Source organism: Protopterus annectens, chromosome 5.part0 (assembly GCF_019279795.1).
Source record: "Protopterus annectens isolate FY-2018-M chromosome 5.part0, PAN1.0, whole genome shotgun sequence".
Taxonomy (NCBI): Eukaryota; Metazoa; Chordata; order Ceratodontiformes; family Protopteridae; genus Protopterus; species Protopterus annectens.
The window spans coordinates 1,493,093,832-1,493,114,899 of NC_056735.1; the positions used below are offsets into that span (position 1 = coordinate 1,493,093,832).

Genomic DNA, 21,068 nt, shown 5'->3' on the forward strand with positions numbered 1-21,068 from the left:
AGTCTCCACTTCAATTTTTCCCTTGGAACTAGACAAACTTTCAACAAGCCACTCATTTCTCAGCCTGGCACTTACTCAAAACTTATAGCAAGCACTTATAAACCCTAGCACTAGACCCTCCTGTACTGTACAGAAGGACAAGGCTCTCTATTCAACCTTACCAGCCATCCAGTAAAACAGTTCACTGTACCTATCCAGGCATGTCCACAGGGCAGTTTCAGGTGTACTCTTGAGTCCAACTGATGAATCTGGGCATTTTGAGGCAATGTTACAACTGCCTCGTGTACACAGACAACCCCCTTCTCCTACCGCCAAACACTAATACATGCGAGAGATGCAATTATACAGCCAAACTGGAGGCTAAGCTCTTTCAACTCAAGACTGGATCAGACAGTCAAGAGGAGAAGGGAAATACTTGCATCACACCACCAGTCTCACATAATCCCATTAAAGCAGCACTGGAAAAAAACACTGATAAATACATGAAAACATACTCGGAGGCTCTAAATAAAAATCTGCAAAACCCACAGAGACCTCCAAAGCAAACATCCAAGCAACCTCCACCCCCCAACACAAACCATGAAAGACATACTTCACAAAACCAGTGTGTCATGCAATCACAGCCCTTAAGGCAAAATAACATACTCAACATACTAGTAATAGGTGAATCTATAGTCAGGCACACTGACGTCCCACTCACTAGGCTGAATAAGGAGAAGGTTACTGTTACCTGCCTGTCAGGTGCCAGGATCCGCCACATAACACAAGCACTCAGGTCACTACAAAACAAGTACAGATATGACTCTGTCATTGTCCATGTTGGTGTGAATGACCTGAGCCATACCTCTCTGGACTACATGAAAAGAAACATGGAAGAGCTCTCTGATCACATAGCCCAGGCCGGTATGACCCTGACCCTGAGTAGCATCCTGCCCTCAACAAGAATGATACCATGGTATAAAGAAAAAAATCTCAATTTCAACTATTGGCTAAGTTTCTGGTGTCATTCAAAGGGGATCCAGTGCCTGTTTGCCTGGGATGACATGCTCGACAAGCCACGCTGCTTCACTAGAGACGGCTTGCACCTGTCACCCTTAGGCTTTTGAATACTGGCCAAGGATCTTGCCACCCCCATAGTGCCTTTTTTAGGCAAGGCTCAAAAGACAATCCTACCACCGTAAATAGCACAAGTAACAAAAAACTGAGGGTAGTGCTACTCAATGCCAGAAGTCTGAACCTCAAAATGCACACACTCGAGGCACTCCTCAGTATGGAGAAAATCGATATATGTGCAGTAACAGAAACGTGGTTTAAGGCTCCAGAGAGCGCCCCAGCACTACCAGGCTACAACCCATACCATACATTTTGGCCACAGAATCCAAACCTAAATACAAAAGGCAGAGGCATATCCATATTCATCAAGGATACCCACACTTCCAGGTTAGTAGCACAGCACGATGCTTCAGAGATCATCCACATGCAACTAACAATGGGCAAAACTGCAATTCAAATTGTAGCTTGCTACAGATCACCCACCATGTCCCAGGACCCCCATTCCACATTCCTGGAAACACTGGGAAACATTAAGGTCCTACCAAACACCCTAATATTGGGTGATTTCAATTACCAAACATTAAATGGGAGAACTACTCAAGTACTAACTCCCTTGCCCAACATTTCCTAGAATTTATGAACTCAAATGCCCTGGTTCAACTGGTCAGCTCTCCCACCAGAGGTGAAAACATATTGGACCTGGTCATCACCAACATGGGCGACCGGTGTTCCACACTGGAGGTCAACCCCTCGCTGGTTAGATCTGACCATAAACAAATCACTTTGAATATCCACATTCCTCCCCCACCCTTGGACAAGAAAACCACCATAAAAAACTTTTCAAAAGCAAACTTCACGTTACTTAAGACTGAGTTGGAAAGTTTCAAAGCCCCCATGCTGAAGGATAACGCTGTCCAAGCTGCAAAATTCTTTACTAATGCATTCTACAGGCACCTACAAGAATGCATGGATCATGCCATCCCAAACAAAACCAAGACTCACTCCTCCAAGAAAAGGAAAACAGTCTGGTGGACTCCTGCCATAAACAAGCTATACAATAGAAGGAGGAAACTAGTACAGAAAAGAGTAAAATCCCAAGAAGGGAAGACATCCCTGGTCAGTATCAGCAAGAAACTACGATCCCTCATAAAATCATCCAAGGCGAGCTTTGAAAGAAAAATTGCCAAGGATTCCAAAGATAACCACAAGGCATTCTTTAGCTATGTCAAGAATCTAAGTGGCAATGCTCAGATCTGCTCGGAGTTAGTGCAGAATGGCACAAAATACACTGAACTGACTGATATCGCCAACATCCTGGCAGACAGGTTCAGTGCAAACTTCACCCCCCTCTCACCCCCAAGAGGGCCCATAACCATACCAGAAGAATGTGGAATCCCTGAAATCACAGACACTCAGGTTAAAACAGCTCTCTCCAAAGCCAAAAACACAGCATCAATGGGACCAGACGGTGTCCCAGGCTACGTCCTACACAAGCTCAAAGATGAACTAACTCCTCAGCTAAACACACTGTTCAAACTCAGCCTCTCCACAGGCTATGTACCCATAGAGTGGTGCACAGCAGCAGTTATTCTGCTCCACAAAGGTGGAGCCACAACAGACCCTGGGAACTATCGCCCTATAAGCCTGACTAGCTTGGTCTGTAAGGCTATGGAGTACATCATCATGGATCTCATTAACAGAGACACTGGGAACCTCCAAACACTGGACCCTACCCAGTTTGGCTTTGTTACGGGCAGATCATGCCTCCTAAACCTGGTGGACTTGAGACAGTTACCAAGGCTATAGACAAGGGAAAGGTGGTACACACAGCCTACCTAGACCTTGCAAAGGCCTTCAACACTATTCTGGTATTATAGACAAGCTCACCAGCCTGAACATAAATCCCTACATCACGAGATGGGTTGCCAACTGGCTCATGGACAGAACCCACATGGTAAGAGTTGCAGGAGCTAGGTCCAACTCTAAATCGGTTACAAGTGGAGTTCCCCAGGGCTCAGTCCTAGGACCCCTCCTGTTCGGCATATACTTCTCAGAGATACAGGCAAGCACAGGAGGACTATGGCTGACCAAGTTCTCAGACGACTGCAAACTAGGGGCTATAATTGACTCTCCGGCTGACACAGACATCCTCCAAAAGGGTCAGACTGAGACGGATACCTGGTGTCAAAATCATGGCCTCAAGCTAAATGCCAAAAAGTGCATAGTCATCCCCTTTGGAAAAAACAAAGTACCCACAAACTACCACATAGGTGGTAGTCCGCTAAATACAGAAGACGTAAAAAGGGATCTGGGGACCCAAGTAGATAGTAATCTCACCTTTGATAATCACATTGCCAAAGTGGTTAGAAAATGCTTCTACGTGGCCCACCTAATCACAAAAGGGTTCGCATCCAGATCAAAAGAGGTCATTGTGCCCCTCTACTCATCACTCATCTGACCCATCATAGAGTACAATGCCCCATTTGGAATGTACCTCACAAGACACCTGCAACAGCTGGAAAGACCACAGAAATACCTCACCAAGAGGATCACTGGCCTCAAACAGATGCCCTATGCAGCTCGACTGAAGAAATTTCAGCTGTACTCAGTTGCATACCGCCTACTCAGAGGTGATCTCTGCCTGACATACAAGGCCATGTCCAACCCAGAATTGATGGACATGCTCCACCTAAAGAAAACCTTATCCTCGTGAGCCACATGCTCTAGGGATCTAAACTTCACCACAACAATAAATAGGACGTGCTGGAGGGATAGATTTCTGTCCCAGAGACTTCCCATGCTTTGGAACAAGATCCCAATCTACATTAGGCAGAGCTCCTCGCTAACACTCTTCAAAAGAAATCTTGATGAGTGGATGTGAAACAGAAAGTTTACCTCGGGGATCACTTCAGTGGCTCTGCTGAACAGAGGCACAGGGAACTAATCTAAGGGGGCAGCAAAAGCCAACACATTCTGGCCTAGTACCTACCTATGAACCTATGTCCTCTTTATCTTACTAATAAGTCATGGGGCACCTGAAGCCTCCCTCTGCAATCAATGGAAGTAAGGCATGACACACAAACACTATCACACACATATCCAGAAACATCAGAATATCTTCATGATGGGGGAGGAAAACAATCCTATGTGTGCATAGGAAGGACTTGTAGAAGCTTCAAAAAAAGAGTACCAGCTGGAAAATGAGCCACATAATGAAGTGTTAAGTATCTGAGTGGTCATTGGTGTCCAACATTTACATTTAAAGTTGGTAACCTAGGCCAAGTGATGTCCTTTAAAAAGCTCCACTGTTACCACATGGGGAGGTGGAACAGCTGTGTAGGGATACACACATGTAGTGTGTGTGTGTGTGTGTGTGTGTGTGTGTGTGTGTGTGTGTGTGTGTGTGTGCGTGTGTGTGTGTGTGTGTGTGTGTGTGTGTGTGTGTGTGTGTGTGTGTGTGTGTGTGTGTGTGTGTGTGTGTGTGTGTGTGTGTGTGTGTGTGTGTGTGTGTGTGTGCGCGTGTGTGTGTGTGTGTGTGTGTGTGTGTGTGTGTGTGTGTGTGCGTGTGTGCGTGTGTGTGTGTGTGTGTGTGTGTGTGTGTGTGTGTGCACGTGTGCATGTATGTATACATATATCAGTGATGGGAAAGTAAAGCACAAAGTGTACAGTTAAAAAAACAAAAGGAAAAAAAAGAGTAAGACACTAATAATGGAACTAAGCATAGACCTCTGGTATACATCGACTACAATCGTGATGCTTTGGAAGGGGGTCCTTAAATGACTTTCTCTTACTAGCTGTATAAGCAGCAGGGCACTATACTATGAGATAACTGTGACTGCAGAAATCCCATCTGTGAATAAAGTTTAATGTACAGTGCTATCTCCAGCTGTTTAAAGGCAATATATACAGGAAGTTACATGCCTCATAGCAATTTCTAAATTGAATTTTAGTTATAAGAGCTGTTTGGTATCTTCAGTGTAATCATCCAGATTTTATATACACTTGCTATACTGAATGTGTATTTCCTTTTTTTCCTTTTTTGCAACAACTGTAGGGAATAACCTCACATACATTTATAGAAATGTCTGTAAATGAATGGAGAGTACCTTGAGTTCAACATTCATAATTAAGTTTTTGAGTAAAGTTAAAGACATATCTGAAGTTGTAACCAAAATGTTGACTAAAACAGTATGACTGCACCACTGCAGTGTTTAGTAAATTGAAAACAGCAGCACTCAGGCATAACATTTGTTTATAAGTTTACTGACGGCATGTAGTGGCTTATCATAGATGCAAAGATTATCACATGCATTTGACAGTATAAATGTCAAACTTCTCAAAAGCTGCACTAAACTGCTAGAAAAACCAAATGTGGCTCGAGAAGTCACTGGCTAAACAGCTTAGAAGATACAAGGGAGAGATGGCTATAATACACGTTATAATGTAAACTTTTAAGTATATCATTAAGTCAGTAAAGGCAAAGATGATACCATGTTTCTGCAAAAAGTTGTGAAAGAATTGATTAGAGGGTAATGACTAATATACATTTAAGAATACTCAGGACTCTTGAACTCATTGCAGTGATGGACAGGGAAAAATTGACACTTGGGTAATTAAGCCTGACAGTTTATCCATTACCCAGGCACTAAATTAATTAGTACATGTTGAATTGTTACCTCTGTGAATGTGGGTGACCTTTATCCTACTCTCTTGCTGCCATCAACCTTTCAGGTGGTTCTATCTTGCTGCCACCCAGGGGAGTAGCCAGCTTTTTTGGACTTGTACATCTACTTCTAAAATATAGACCTTACTTCCCATCCTCAGACAGTGCATGTTTCTGGCCAGCATACCTTTTCACTACAGTAAAGATAAAGAACTCCTGAAATGACAGTATAAGCAAAAAAAAAAAAAAAATACACAGCCAAAAAGGTGAAATATGCCATGTAACAAAATATACATCTATAAACCTTGATAAATATGCTATTTTGTTTAATTTAGGTTCTGGAACATTTTATTCTACAACATAAACAGATTATTTTTAAAAGGTGCATCATGCATCATGTGAGGTAAGTGGTGTACGTCTGGCTGTATATTTATTCAGCTGGCTCATTTTCCATGATGAATAAATAAATAAATTATTCAATCAATCTTCTCTTCTCACTGCTACTGTACCTGTCTACCCATTTTGCATTCCTTATATCCATTCTTGAACAGCGCCATTTTGTCATACACGCAGTCTTGTACCTTATTTCAGTGTATGGGTGAACTTACTGATGTAATCCTAGTCTTCCATTGTCTGACTTCTGGTACAATCCCTACACAAATTTCACTGTCAGTCTCTGATTTCAGAAGTGCCATTTCCATTCCTAGCAGGGTCTGTAAAAAATCTGTAAAATGCTGTATCTTCCTTCTTTCTGTTGAACATGTGGTTCTACATACCTACAGCATGCACTTCAACTGTCCAGAGTGTTCCCTTATAGTTTTGGTCTGTTCCTCATAAAATGTGTGGTTTTCTGTCAAATCATAGAAGATGGCACTAAATAATGACATGCATTTGAGTTTCAGACTTCATATCCTTCAGAAAATGCTTGCCAACACAAATTCTGTTATTCTACTATCTGGTGAAGTTTATAAGAGCAATATTTAAAAATGTTCCCTATTTTTTGGCCTGTATTCCTCCATAATATTAGGCTTTGTCCAGGTTTCATACACTATGAGGTTGAGAGGTATGGACTACAGTTACCTAAGCAGCCATACAGTTTGTATGATACAAACCTTAAACTAATAGGGTATCTACTGTGTCATTTAGTTATGTTCAAACTTGTTCCTATATTATCATTACTGATTTGTAAAACTTAAATCATTTAATAATATGGTCACCATTTAGCAGAAATCTGCCCAGTATCAGAAATATCGGCTGTACATGACCTTGCAATAAAGAAACATATATTTTGAATTCTAGTTAATAACTTGACAAAATGGCACGTGTCAAAATCCATGACTTGAGCAACTACAAAGGTACCTGTATACTCATAGCTACATAAAAAGGTAAATAACAACAATTGTTGCTACATGCGTAAGTGAATACAAATGCACTAAAGGGTAGATCAAAATACAACATTAAAGCAGGTGACACTATGCACAAAGAACTTACAATAAGTGCTGGATGAATTTGAAATAAGCAGTAAGGTAAACAAAAGTGAAAAAAAAATGGTGTCAACTTGCTGTCTAGAAAGAAAATTTAACCATAAGTATATTCTAAAAGGTAGGATTTAGCCAGGATTTCTGGGCTTGAACCCTCCCCCCACATTTGGATGATATATAGCAGAAGAAAAAAAAAACACTTAAAAATCACAGACTTAAGAAAAAACATACTGACACTGGACATTCCGAAAAAAAAAATTAACAAACTATACCACTTACTAATATACATTTTAAACTTAAATTCGAGCACATCTCAGTACACAATGTAAATAAATTATTTTTAAAAAGCTATACTCTGCTGAACGTGGTGTATGCCTTGGCTATACTCCTATGAAAGGATATTAGCTGTGATGTGCAATTGCATACACAATGCCCACTGCATCAGATGTCTGGCTTCTGGTTTGAATGAGTGAAAGTACATTAGCGAACATCTCTGCACAACTATACATAGCTGTATACTCACACATACAAACTCTCATGTTTACGAGCTTAGAATGTAGCAGCTTTTTAACTAACACACATATCTGTGTAAGTGTATACTCATGCATAGAAACACGTTTACGAGCTTCAACTGTCAGGACTTCTGCACTAGCTGCCTTGATCATATACATATAATCCTATATGCACATGAGCATTTTTCTGGCTCATAATCTATATTTCAAGACTTCTGTACTAGTACTACAGGCATTCACAAGAGCAAGACTGAAGGCTTCTTACCAGTGTTTATAGGTTCAAGCTGAAACAGGAAGGTGGAGGAATTGGGATGTGAGATCTATAATAAATGCTCTATTAAAGAAGTCATTCAAAATGTCAAGGGCTTCTAAAGTTGAACACCCAAATACTGCCTCCATGGGACCCGATAACATCCCAGGCTGCATCCTACATGAACTCTGGCATGAACTTGCAGCACCATTAGGCACCCTATTCAACTAAAGCCTGAGTACTGACTTTGTCCCTGCCAAGTGGAGGACAGCCACTGTCATCCCTTTACACAAAGGTGGAGCGTCCACCGATCCAGGAAATTATAGACCCATCAGTCTAAATAGCCTGATCTGTAAGGCCACGGAATGGACTATCATGGACCTCATTAACAAGGACATTGGCATCCTCCAGACACTTGACCCCACACAGTTTGACTTTGTCAAGGGGAGGTCATGTCTGTTAAATCTGGCTGACTTCTTTGAGACAGTCACCAAAGCCATGGACAAGGGGAAAATGGTGCACACCACCTACCTTGACCTGGCCAAAGCCTTTGACACTATTTCCCACTCAGGCATAGTAGATAAACTCTCTCTCAACTTGGAATCAATGCATATGTTACCAGATGGGTAGCAAACTGGCTCATTGATAGAACCCACCTAATCAAACTAGAGGAAGCCACCTGTAGCAGTAGACCCGTAATGAGTGGCATACCCCAGGGATCGGTCTTGGGGCTTCTGTTATTGGGGATATACTTCTCTGAGCTGCAGGCCAAAACCAGTGGGTTATGGCTGACCAAGTTTGCAGATGACTGCAACCTGGGAGCAGTCATCAATTCCCCAAGTGATGTGAAGGTCCTCCAAGAGGGTCTCACCCAAACAGATGACTGGTGCCAGAAACATGTCCTCAAGCTGAATGCCAAAAAATGCATCATCATCCCCTTTGGGGAGAGTGATGTCCCCACATATCACATTAATAACAATGTCCTAAGTACACAATCAGTAGTGAGGGATTTGGGCATCCAGGTTGATAGCAACCTGACTTTTGACCACCATGTTGCTTCCGCTTTACAGAAAGCTTTCTACATGGCCCACCTCATAAGTAAGGGTGTCTCATCCAGAGACAAAGAGGTCATAAGATCCCTGTATTCTTCCCTTATAAGGCCAATTATTGAGTACAGTGCCCTCTTTGGCATGTACCTCATAAAGCACATGCAGCAGCTGGACTTACCACAGAAGTTTCTCACCAGGGGAATCCAGGGCCTCAAAGACTCACCCAACACAGATAGGCTAAAGACACTGTCCTCTACTCAGTTTCATACAAACTTCTCAGATGTGTCCTCCGGCATACAAAGCTATCTCAGACCCTGCTTTGATGGGACTGCTGCATATCTGCAAGTCAAGCTCCACTCAATCAACCTGTATGACTGACCTCAACCTGGTCTGTAATATCAACAGGACTTGTTGGTGTGACAGATTTGTGTCCCAGAGACTCCCCCATATGTGGAATAGACTCCCTCTCCACGTCAAGCAGAGTACCTCATTATCACTTTTTAAGCGCAACCTGGATAACTAAATGTGAAACAAAAAAAAAAACACTCCTGGGATTCCACCTGTGTCCCTGTTGGACTGGGGCTCTGGGTGCTGACTTCTCTAAACATGGGCTAAACTCTTGGCTAGGCTTATAAGGGCCTCAGTGCCAACAGCCTATTAATCTCCTATGATCCTATGAAAGTTGAGACATCTTACCAGTTTTTTTGCCAGGTTTTGATGTTTGGAGGGATGGGAGTTTGTCCTTTCCCCCACAGCTAGACATGGTCAGAGTTGGCATATCTAAATTGTGTGTGGGTGGTTGGGGGGGGGTGCAGACAGGTTTGCTCTTGCTTTCTATTATTATTTTTTTTTACCAGGTTTCAAGATTCAGCATTTTCTAAGTGAATCCTTTTAACCTAAAACATTTTGAATATATTCCAAAGAAACACATCAGGGTTCTGGGGGTCTGATATAGGAAGCTTCTTTTGAAAATTAGTGATGTGTATTAAACAGTAGGATGTTTAGCAAACCTGCAACACTTGGTGGAATTCCAGAAGTCAGACACTTTCGGATAACACAAAGTTTGTGAAGGATAAGCCCCTCCCCCTTTTTTAAAATATTTACTTTAATCCAGAGACAACTCTAGTCTATGTGTCTTCATTGTTATCATTTCCTTCTAAAGGAAGCTGTCTGTTGATGGGTGATGAAAGACGGATAAGGAGAGAAGAGTATATAATTAAACTCGTCTCTTAGACCATGCCCCAAGCAAGTAATTTACACTATCAGTGTTACTCTGTAAGCAGAGTTGCCTCCCATACCAACATTTATATATTTATTATTTTGCTTCTTTGCACTGTAAACAGAAACAAAGCAGAAAGGCCAAGCATTTTTCCTGATGTTTGTAACCTTCATCAATAGCATCTGCCAATCGTGATATACAAAAGGCATCATACTGGATATCAAATATGACTGTTGTTTCTGTTGTCTGGAACAGGAAATCGTCTGTATTATCCTCTCAGTGTACATGTTCCTACTGACATCCCTACCTGATACAAAAATCAATTACATTTGTCTGACATGTCCTTTGCACAGTGAATCACTCTACTATGCATCATGTTTTCCACCTGCCTTTAAGTACTGAATTATCTCCTTCCTTTAGAAATGATTATCAATGTTCTCATCACTAAGGTCAAAGTAATTTGAATTTAGTTGTCAGCTTCACCCTTATTTTTATTCTTGTGATGAAAAAGCACAGTTGGTCACCACAAGTGACTACAGTCCTGCTCTGGACAGCTTAAAAGGCTGATCAGTGGCACTAGAGGACGTTAAGTAACATATTTATACTTTTGGGGTGATTCAGGTATGCTTCCTTTGAGGTTTGTCCTGTAGTCTGGTGTGCGTTTTCAAGCAGGTGATTCCCAGCAACATTACTGATGGTCACACACAGCTAACAGTTTTCTATTTATGCCAAGTCCTCTGTTTACCCTTTCCAAGTTGCATTTTTGCCATCTATCTTCCTACAGTTTGTTAAACCATTGCCTGCAACCTGCTTCCCATTTCAGGTTTTCTGCAACTAATGGATTTTATCATCTCGCTTCTTCCGTGGTGTAATCGGATTTCTCCTCATGGTTCATCTTGTTCCATTAGTTATTTAACATTGTGAAATGCAGCTTATGGGAGTAGGTTACAGTGCTGAAAGCAATCTGGCCAAAAGGTGGCTTTGGCTGAAAAATGTGGCCAATGACAATACTTTTGAAGGGATTACCCAGAGGGGTAGTGATCTCAGATTTCATTATATCAAGTAGGAGGTGCAAGGGGTACAATCTTCTGCATGACCCTTTGCAGGGGGGGGGGGGGGTTACTACTCCCAGAAATAGAGGTTGCTTTTTTACAAACTCTGGCATTACATTCACTGTGCTAAAAAGAATACTGGATTTTGTATAGTGCTTTCTGGACTACTGGAGAAATTCAGATTTCTGGATAGTCCAGAAAAATACCAGATAGGTGGCAAGCCTACCCAGAAAACTAATTTTAGCCATCTTTTCCAGTTGCTATATCAGTTGATGCAGTAAGAGTTTTACCCATTAACTTAGACCTACTACTCATAACTTTACCAGCTTTTCAAAATTCTACTTCCCTTCATGCATTGTCATTACTGTCGGCATTCCTAATATAGTACTTGTTTCATGGTAACAGCTTTATCATCAGCTTTGCAAATATCCACTTCCAACAGTCAAGAAAGTGCTGTCATGTAAATAAACTTACCCTAACAGTAGATGTTCATATGGTCACTGCTGCAGTAGCCTTAGCTATATGGGTTATATCCTGCCAAAGATATAACAGCTGGCCAACTTCCAAAGTTTCAGGGTACCTTCCCCAACTAAAAATATGAACTGCCTAAAAACACATTTTTGACTGAGGCTGAGCCTTGAGAAGACATAACTAAGCGTAAAAAATATATACCATATATACACATATAAATATACATGCAGATCCTTGGCATAATCTAAAAAAGTAATCTGGATGGAGGTAGAGAGTGACTACTGCAACAGTGATCATTTGAATTTCATGTGAAATGCAAGTGAGAGAAGCCTTGATGACAGTGGGACTAAGGAATATGTGACGAAAATAACTTGTATGTTTCCTTTTTGAAAATTAGCAGCCTTCTACATTTACATAGACATACGTTGTCAGGATGAATGTCGTATGTCTGATACACAGCTAGCTAGAACTCATGGTTCAGTTAAAAGTTCCACAGCAAAGCAGCCCAGAATGAAAAACAGGATTTGCTGAAAATACGGTTATGAAGTTGTAGCAGTCCAGTAGGTGTCCAGAGGACACTGGAGGGAAGCACAGGGAAGTCTTTACCAACACTTCCCTTGTACATTTTGTGTACTACTGAATTCAAGACACTTTCACAGTACAGTGGTGTTTACACTTTAGTTTGTCCAAACAACTATATTGTACAGTTAGTCCCTTAATGTGTCTCACATATAGATCATATGGAATGTCACCATACCTCATGGCACAAGAAATCTGGACAAAACCCAAAATAATGGGGGGATAAAGGCCTAAAATCAGGAACAGATTTTAAATATTGCTCTGAAAAACTTAGGAATTTGCTAGAGACCGGTATTCATAGTCACTTGTGCAAATGTGACGGTGTATTCCTGATGCTTACTAATGAAAGTAGCAAAGGCACGATTTATAGAGGCCAGTTACACGAATGCAAAAGGCCTTAAAAACAATGAGATGCAAATGAGAATTGTTGTAAAGCGCAGTATGCTAATGAGGAGCTTTTACAATTCATAATCTGACATCCCTGTGGTATGTACATCCATTGTTAAATGTGGTGCTTTGCCTTTGATATTGGAGTTACAATTTGCAAACTTGTTTGTGTAAGTATGCACAAGCACTTTCCTGACAAAAAAAATTATTATTTCCCCTAGCAACCCCTTCATTAGTTTGGATTAAGTATGCGCAAGCACTAAAATGACACAATAAATGATTTTGTCCAGCAATCACTTCAGCAGTCTGACAATGCATGCACAAGCACTTACCTGACACACAAATTAATTATTTCCCCAAGTGACCACTTCAATAATATGTCCTAGTATGTGCAAGCAGTAAAATGAAACATTTACCCAAGTGACCCCTTCAGTAACATGCTCCAGTATACACAAGCTCCAAAAAGAAGCAGTCACCCAAGTGACTCCTTCAGTAACATGCCCCAGTATGTAAAAGCACCAAAAAGAAGCATTCACCTAAGTGACCCTTTCAGAAACATATCCCAATATGCACAAGCACTGAAATGAAACATTCAACCAAGTGACCCCTTCAGTAAAATGTCCAGGTAAACATAAGCACTAAAATGAAACATTTACCTAAGTGACCCCTTCAGTGCAATGTGCAGATATGCACAAGTAATGAAATGAAACATTTACTCAAGGGACCCGTACAGTAAAAAATGTCTAGGTATGTAGTAGCACCAACTCAGCTCCCCTCACGTCTCCATATTCTGACTGAAACCTGCTGCTTTCTGGTGTGACTTTAGGGTTATTTACACACTTTGTATGTAAATGAGTTCATTATAGATTCGTGTTTATGAATTGAACTCATGCACATAAGTATAAACCCCCTTAACAGCGTAGTAACTGTCCCCCTATCACTTATTTGTTAATCATGTTATGTATTTCTGACAGGGAGGCATTTCACAAAAGGTCCTCCACAATTCTGCAGTCATCCTGACAGTCTGGGATTTGCATACACTTATAGTATTGTCCTTTACAGATCACTACTACAAAAATGCAATGCCTCAGTCTATGAATACTGCCCAGAATAACAGATTTTACCTTAACGTGCATTTTCTGAAGGATATGAAGTCTGAAACTCAAATGTCTATCATTATTTAGTAACTTCAATACTCTATGATTTGCCACATAACCACACATTTTTTAAAGAACAGAACAAAAATATAAGACAAAACTCTGGACATTCTGTGACAATCTGGACAGCTGCGAGATAAGAATGCCACCCTGAAAAACATGTAAACTAAGTGTAATTTCATACATTGTTACAGTATTCTGCTCACAGTGTTAATGGAGCAGGAAGAAACCTTCTTGAAACAGATTCTACTGTATTAGAATGCCCTAAAATGCCCACATTTGTTCTAAATAATTGTAGAGACAAATGTACAACAGACACCCAGGAGGAAAAGACAAATATGCTATCAAAATGCCATTTGCTGGTAAAGTATTATAGAAAATCATGACAAACTAGACAGTAAAAAAGTTTGTATCATTTGAATCAGAGCTTACATGAAAGAAAACAAAATAACTATATTGAAAAAGCTTAAGTAAATCTCTGACTACCAGTATGGGGGACATAAAAAGCACAATTGGCCGTGCTTTTATGGATTCTTAATTCCAGGGGAACAAGGCTTCGTAACTTCAAATGAATTGTTTCGAGCCTAGCACTTCTCAGGTTAGGTAACAAGAACAACAGGTCTTTTTAACACATTACAGAATGAATGATCTTCAAAATGTGAATGTTTTCCAACAAAAAGGCACACCCAAGGCTTGTAAATCTATGAACTTGGTAGGACCGCTTCTTTGGAATACTAACATCTGAAAACATGACGTCAGACAAACTTAGAGCACCTGCTTAACACTGTTAGTCAAGACCCACTTCTGTTCAGCTCTCTAATGCAGAAAAGCAGCTCTAGAGAAGTTCTGCTGATGGACAATAAAGCCGATGACTTTAAAAGTCACCTGAGAACTAAATGGCAACTACAGCAGGTCTTGATAGAAAACAGTTCTGCTAAAAAACAATTTCAGCAAAACTGCTGTTCACTGTTATTTGACAATGGAATTAGTGGGGGGTGGGGGTGCGTTTCTTCCCACACGTAGTTCAGTGGTTTTGAGCAGAAGTATTTCACTACATTAGGACTTGCTATAACAGCCATTGACAAGTTGACATGTATCCATTAAAAGTTAATATTACATAAAGCAAACAGCCGTAGCCTAACAATTTGTCTCAGCCGCAGGTGTGTGACCCTTCTGTGGCCAATTCTGGTTCCTCAGACCACTCATCTTTTACACTAGATCCTCCTGGTGTAGCACCTACAACTATGGACTGGGAGTTAGCCACATCCTCTGAGGATGTTGGGGGCCCCTCAATGGGCAAGGGAGAGCAGCTCTTGTCAATTATGGGAAACGGAACATAGAAGATTTCCCTGTTTAGCCAGAATGCTGTGGCCATCCCTGGGGCAGCTGTTGCTGCCATTAACAAAATATTGTTAGCCCCATTTTTCCTGTGAAAAAGAAACAGAAAATCATCCCCCTTCAAATATTTCTACACATGAATAGTTTACTAAATCTAGCTTAGATTTTAATTCAGGCCATTGAGCCTTCTTACAAGGTGGTTTTTGGTAAACAAAAGAGGGATTCCTCTTTTCATGAAGAGATTCAAGATTTTGAATCTGGACAGGAAGATGAAGGGACAGATCCAGGGTTTTCTCCTCAGATTATTATTCAGACTCAGAGGAGAGTACAGTATTTGATTTTCCCTGGGGGGGGGGGTCATTCTCTGAATCTATTTTCAGAATGTGCCTTTGCTTTCAGTGTTACAGATTATAACTCATTGTTTAAAGTGTGTGCGTGTGTATGTGTGTGTGTGTGTGTGTGTGTGTGTGTGTGTGTGTGTCTGTGTGTGTGTGTGTGTCTGTGTGTGTGTGTGTGTGTGTGTGTGTGTGTGTGTGTGTGTGTGTGTGTGTGTGTGTGTGTGTGTGTGTGTGTGTGTGTGTGTGTGTGTGTGTGTGTGTGTGAGTGTGTGTGTCTGTGTGTGTGTGTGTGTGTGTGTGTGTGTGTGTGTGTGTGTGTGTGTGTGTGTGTGTGATTCTGTTGATACTTCTTCCAGGGTAAGGCCACTGCTATTGTTTTAAGAAAGTTTGCCTGGCTGCATTCTCAGAACCTTGGAGATGATGACAAAAATGTGATTTTAAATTGTCCTGTGGATACTGTTTGGTCCCTCTGCTGCGGAGAGTATCAAAAGGTGTGATGAGAGGGGTAAGCTGATACAGGGAATCTTTGAGATTTTTCAGCCCTCCTTTTCAAAAATTTCTAAGGGATTCTCTAGCCCTCTCACCCAGTTTTGTCAAGAAACAAAATAAACAGTTGCAGCAAAATGTGGTTAAATAAGCATTTAAGAAGAAATAGCAAGGGGTTTCCAGAAAAAACACAGGAACCTCCCCAAAACCAAGGACAGACCAACAAGTTAGAATTACTATTTAAGGTACATTGTCCCTCCCTTCCACCCTGGCAGCCTCTTTTCCCTTCCAGAAAGCCAGAATCTCCACTTCTGCCTTTGTGAACAGATAGTTTCAGACAAATGTGACCTGAACATCATTAATCAAGGTTACACATGGCTGTGGGAGTAAATTATTTTTAATTTTTCATCCATCAGATCACACTCCTCTGTTTCCCCCTATCTTTCGACACATGTTGACTCAGCAAGCGATAAAGCCAGTTCCTTCTTTTCAAACTGAAAAAGGTTTTATTCAAGGAGGATTCTGGAACCAAAGAAGAAAACAGCTTGCAGTCCAGTTCTGGATCTTTATTTCCTAAAACAATCTGTGTCCAAGTTTAAACTGCTGTCACTTCAAAACCTGTCACTCCTTCTTCCTCATTTAAGTTGCCTAGTAACACTAGATTTAAAAGACATTTATTATCATATTGCCTTTCCTCCAGACTTTAGACATTCCTTACGGATGTGTGTGTCTGGATCACATTATCAGTTCTCTAACATACTGTTTGGAGTATCCACTGTATCAAGTGTTCACAAAGTACCATACAGGGTATCCACAGATTTTCATATAAAAACAACATGCTTATTTTTGCAGAACCCTTTTCAAAGCACCAGGAATGTCTTGGTTTTTCCACTTCTGTCATTGTGAGGCAATACCTCAGGTTTTTGGTTCTCATAACATATATGATTCTCATGATACCCTTGACAGGACTCCATATGAGAAAGATACAATGGTATCTGAATTATCTCTGGTCCCAGCACCAACACCCACTATGTTTTCAAATTCCAGTCCTGGAATTTGTCAGAAGATAAATCACTTGGTGAAGACAGCAAATATCCTTAAATCCAGGTCCACCCAAAAGCAGTCAGTCACCAAATATGCCCAAGACTTTGCTTGGGGAGCAGTTTCAGGAGGGATAAAAGTGCAGGGTGTTTGGAAGACCAAGGACAGATACAAGTATATAATTATAAAAGAGATGCTTGCTCTGATCAAGGCACTTATCTCTCTGAATTGCCTTTGGTCCCCATACCTCTTGAAGTTGTTACACAAAATACTACAGCCATGCGCTACATCAACAAGCAAGGGGAACCAGGTCTTCACTCCTTTGCAAACTAGCCATGTTAGCTTGGGATGTAGCTTCACAGTACAATCTTACTCTACATACAGGCATCCTACATTTTGTCAGAGCAAAGCTGTGTGGTAGAATAGTTGAGCAGGACAAGGTCAGGCCCTCAAGAATGGAAACTAGATATGGGGTCATCAAGATTTGATCCATCTGTGGGGAGTTCCTCAAAACAAACATTGGAAACACTCCAAGTAGACAGGTACACATCTGCACAGTTATATGCTCCATACATAATTTCCTACTTATCCACTCCACTGCCTATGTCTTATTGCTCTGAGAGACTGGGTTTATAACTTAAAACTCTTTGGGCAGAGAAGCATGAAACTGTAGTGATCTAAGATAAGGCCTTCTTTCTGAGAATGTAAGAAAGATATGGGAGTTAGCAAAACAGATGAAACCTGTAAACTGCTAATGAGCTTGAGTGTTGGGATTTGACTTCCTCAGCCACCATTTGCCACTTTGATTCTGATTAAGTTACTTGACAAGATAGTGCGGGATTATGCCTGAAATAAGGCTTGTGCTTATTGAGCTGATTTAGTTAAAAGATGATAAAAGTAAAAAAAAAAAAAATAGGTTTACGTACAGCACAATATCACAGGTCATTTAGATAAGGATTATTTCTAAAGGGGAGCATGCTCACTGAATATTGTGGACAACTAAAATAAGCCCCCTCCCTCAGGAATTATAACTTATCTTCAAGAGTTGGTAATATTTAATTTGGGTTTACATGAGGCTCTCTGATTAGACAATCTTCTGTAATAGAAAAGCTTTTTAAAGCCTTTTTGATTGAATCACATTCAAGAAAACTTTTGGGAATTCCTTCTAGAGCTCTACTTAAATGCACCAATACTGTTTTTGTAGTTGGGTCTATGCAAAGTATTTATGTACACAAACATCTGCATGCTGTCAGACAAATTAAAGTACTGATTATACAATATTTTGCAGTTCAAGACAGTGCATGCAATGCACACACCTTTCTATATGTGCCTGAGTTGCAGACTACCAGCTATTTGAGATAAGGCAAACTGCAGAATAACTTGGATTAGGAAGTCAATCTTAAAACTGACAAGCACTAATAGAAAGGCTAAGAGCTAACTGCCTCTTATGTATGCATTACTTCAATGCACAGTTCAGTGTGCAACAAAAACATGTATTAAAACAGACTACACTGTGAAACATATGAGCAAGCCATCACTATGCAATGAAGTTGAATGAAAAATGCTCTCCTCTTGAATGAAGCTATACCTTCAAATACAGACTCAAAAACTTTTTATGATAATGAAAATATGAATATTTTATACTGTCTACAATGTGCAGCTCATATGCCAAATATGAGAACACTTGTTATATGCTTGGGCTACATAGTGCACTGTATTATCACAAGTGAAAATAAAAAAGAGAAAGATTTGCATCGCTGAATATTTAGTTAACTGTAACTTTTGTTTTACATACCAACTGTAATAAAACAAATATGTCAGCTCAATCCATCATGAAACGTAGGTGGGATGTTCAGTCATGTAGTTTGAGTTTCCTAAGGAAAAAAAATAAGAATCCATTGCACTTACTTGCTTTTATATGTATATGTAAGATATCCTAATCTGAGATGGATCTATTTCAGACACTGTCTAGGTGCAATGCAGAAAAGATTAGATAACAAACACTAAATTTCAAATGAAACATATAAAATGAAATATGGTAGAAAAATAATAATCAAGTTAAAACGGAATTTGGCAGACTCACAGTTCCCAGGCAGTACCAACATGTAGTACAATTTTACGAAAATTCAGCAAATTAGAGCATTGAGATTAGAGGGCAAATCTGATAATTGTGTAATAATTTTAATAACGTGAATATATATATATATATATATATATATATATATATATATATATATATATATATATATTTATATAAAGACATAAATATATATACATATATATATATATATATATATATATATATATATATATATATATATAGATATAGATATGTATAATAAGGCCCTCTTCTCTTAAAGTTACTCTGTTTTGTTCTGCAGCTAGAAACCAACAACTCAAATTAAGTGAACACTATAGTTCTCTACACCGTTCTGCAGGCAGTCTGTTTCACAAACAGCATTATGCTTCACACATACAGTTCTGTGGCCCTTGTAAGTGAAATAAACATCAGTGACAAAAGACAGATACATTGTCCTTACACAAAGGACATAACAGAAACACTTAATCACAGCTTACTGAATATGTTTTGTATCTGAAACCACTCCAGTCAGTTAATTCACGGCAATCTCTGTATGCAAATATACACGTGTACGTACATAGCTATTGCCTCACTCATTCCTGTCTTCTCTCTTGTCTCTGTTTTCTCCTTCTGCCAAACCCTACACCACATCTTGTTACCACTCACACTGTGTCTCTCACATTCGTACTACTCCCCCCTCTACATAATTCTTATGCTTCGGTTAGTGATGGGACAAAATATTTTAACAGAATAAAACATGTTTCAGAATAAAAGACTTTAGAGTGGAAATGTAATTCTGAAACGAGTTTAAAAGTAAAAAGCAATGTCAAAACAGTAGATAAATCAGACAATTGGACATGCCAACCTCTGTTCTGTGTATAATAAATGTGCATATTTCCTGGAGCAATTCTTCTCAGGCTTCCCTGAGAAATGGGCTACTGATCAGTGGAGCATTCCTGGTTAATACAAACACATATTTCCTATGGTGCTCTGCTGCAAGAAATTTACAGAATTATGTTATAGAACTGGCCACAGAAACAGTACCATTTGTAGCAACCTTTCTTCCATTCAGATGCTTTGGGTTTCACTCTCTGTTCCTGTTTTCATCTTTAACAAATTTATCTGACTCCTATAAGGTCCAAAACCGGTCTCCTCTTGCTTATGGCTTTCAATAACAAATCTAAGTGGAATTGCTGTTATGTAAGGGAAACCTAATACCCTCCCACAATGTGTTCCTCAAAACACTCGTTAGCGGACTGGACCCACCCCAGTCAGTGGATAAACTGAGAAGGATAACTCTTTCTCAGTAATCAAAGTACTTTGTTTAGAAAACTCTGAACTATGAAGATCTACATTCTGTGTTATATTATACAAAAAGTATTCAGTGGCAAAAGCCCCCACAGTTTCTTAAAAGTTTAAAACTTTCAAGACTCAGTTTGGAATTGACTCGTTTATAAATGAGGTCATATATTGATGAGTTTGTACACAAAAATCTAGCAGCTTAGTTAAGATGAGGAGAGTGCTTAACTTTTTCTAATGATGACATACATTTCATGTGAAACAGTAATGCAAAATCAGTTCAGCCATTCTCAATGTTTAACAACTTATTGATCATGATGCAGTAAGGAAACCTGACATTTTGTAAAAGTAAGATTGATCCTCACCGATAACAGCTATAACTTACAATTTGTACAGTGCCATACCGGCCTCATAATTTTAATACTACTTTTTAGTACACTCAGAGCAGGTTTCTTTATATTACCTACTTCATCTGGTACAGCCTTAGTTCCTTATCCTTCTAATTCAGTTTCCTCTTCAACTTGCTTAATTATCGTAACACAGCTATAAATTATATTATTTCACAACAAAGGTGGAAGACTGAAGAAAAACATATAATGGATGAATGGAATAT

General features: G+C 39.8%; 1 protein-coding gene across 10 annotated transcripts in view; it reads right to left on the reverse strand.

Annotated features, from left to right (window-relative positions):
• TENM4 (teneurin transmembrane protein 4) overlaps positions 1–21,068 on the reverse strand; it is a 4,497,462-nt gene that overhangs the window by 3,233,850 nt on the left and 1,242,544 nt on the right. For 9 of the 10 annotated variants that reach the window (XM_044071318.1, XM_044071319.1, XM_044071323.1 and 6 more), the window contains exon 4: positions 18,872–18,950. The exons of the other annotated variant lie outside the window; for it this stretch is intronic. The gene's annotated coding sequence lies outside the window, so the exon portion shown is untranslated. The remainder of the gene's footprint in view (positions 1–18,871; positions 18,951–21,068) is intronic. 10 annotated transcript variants of the gene reach the window in all.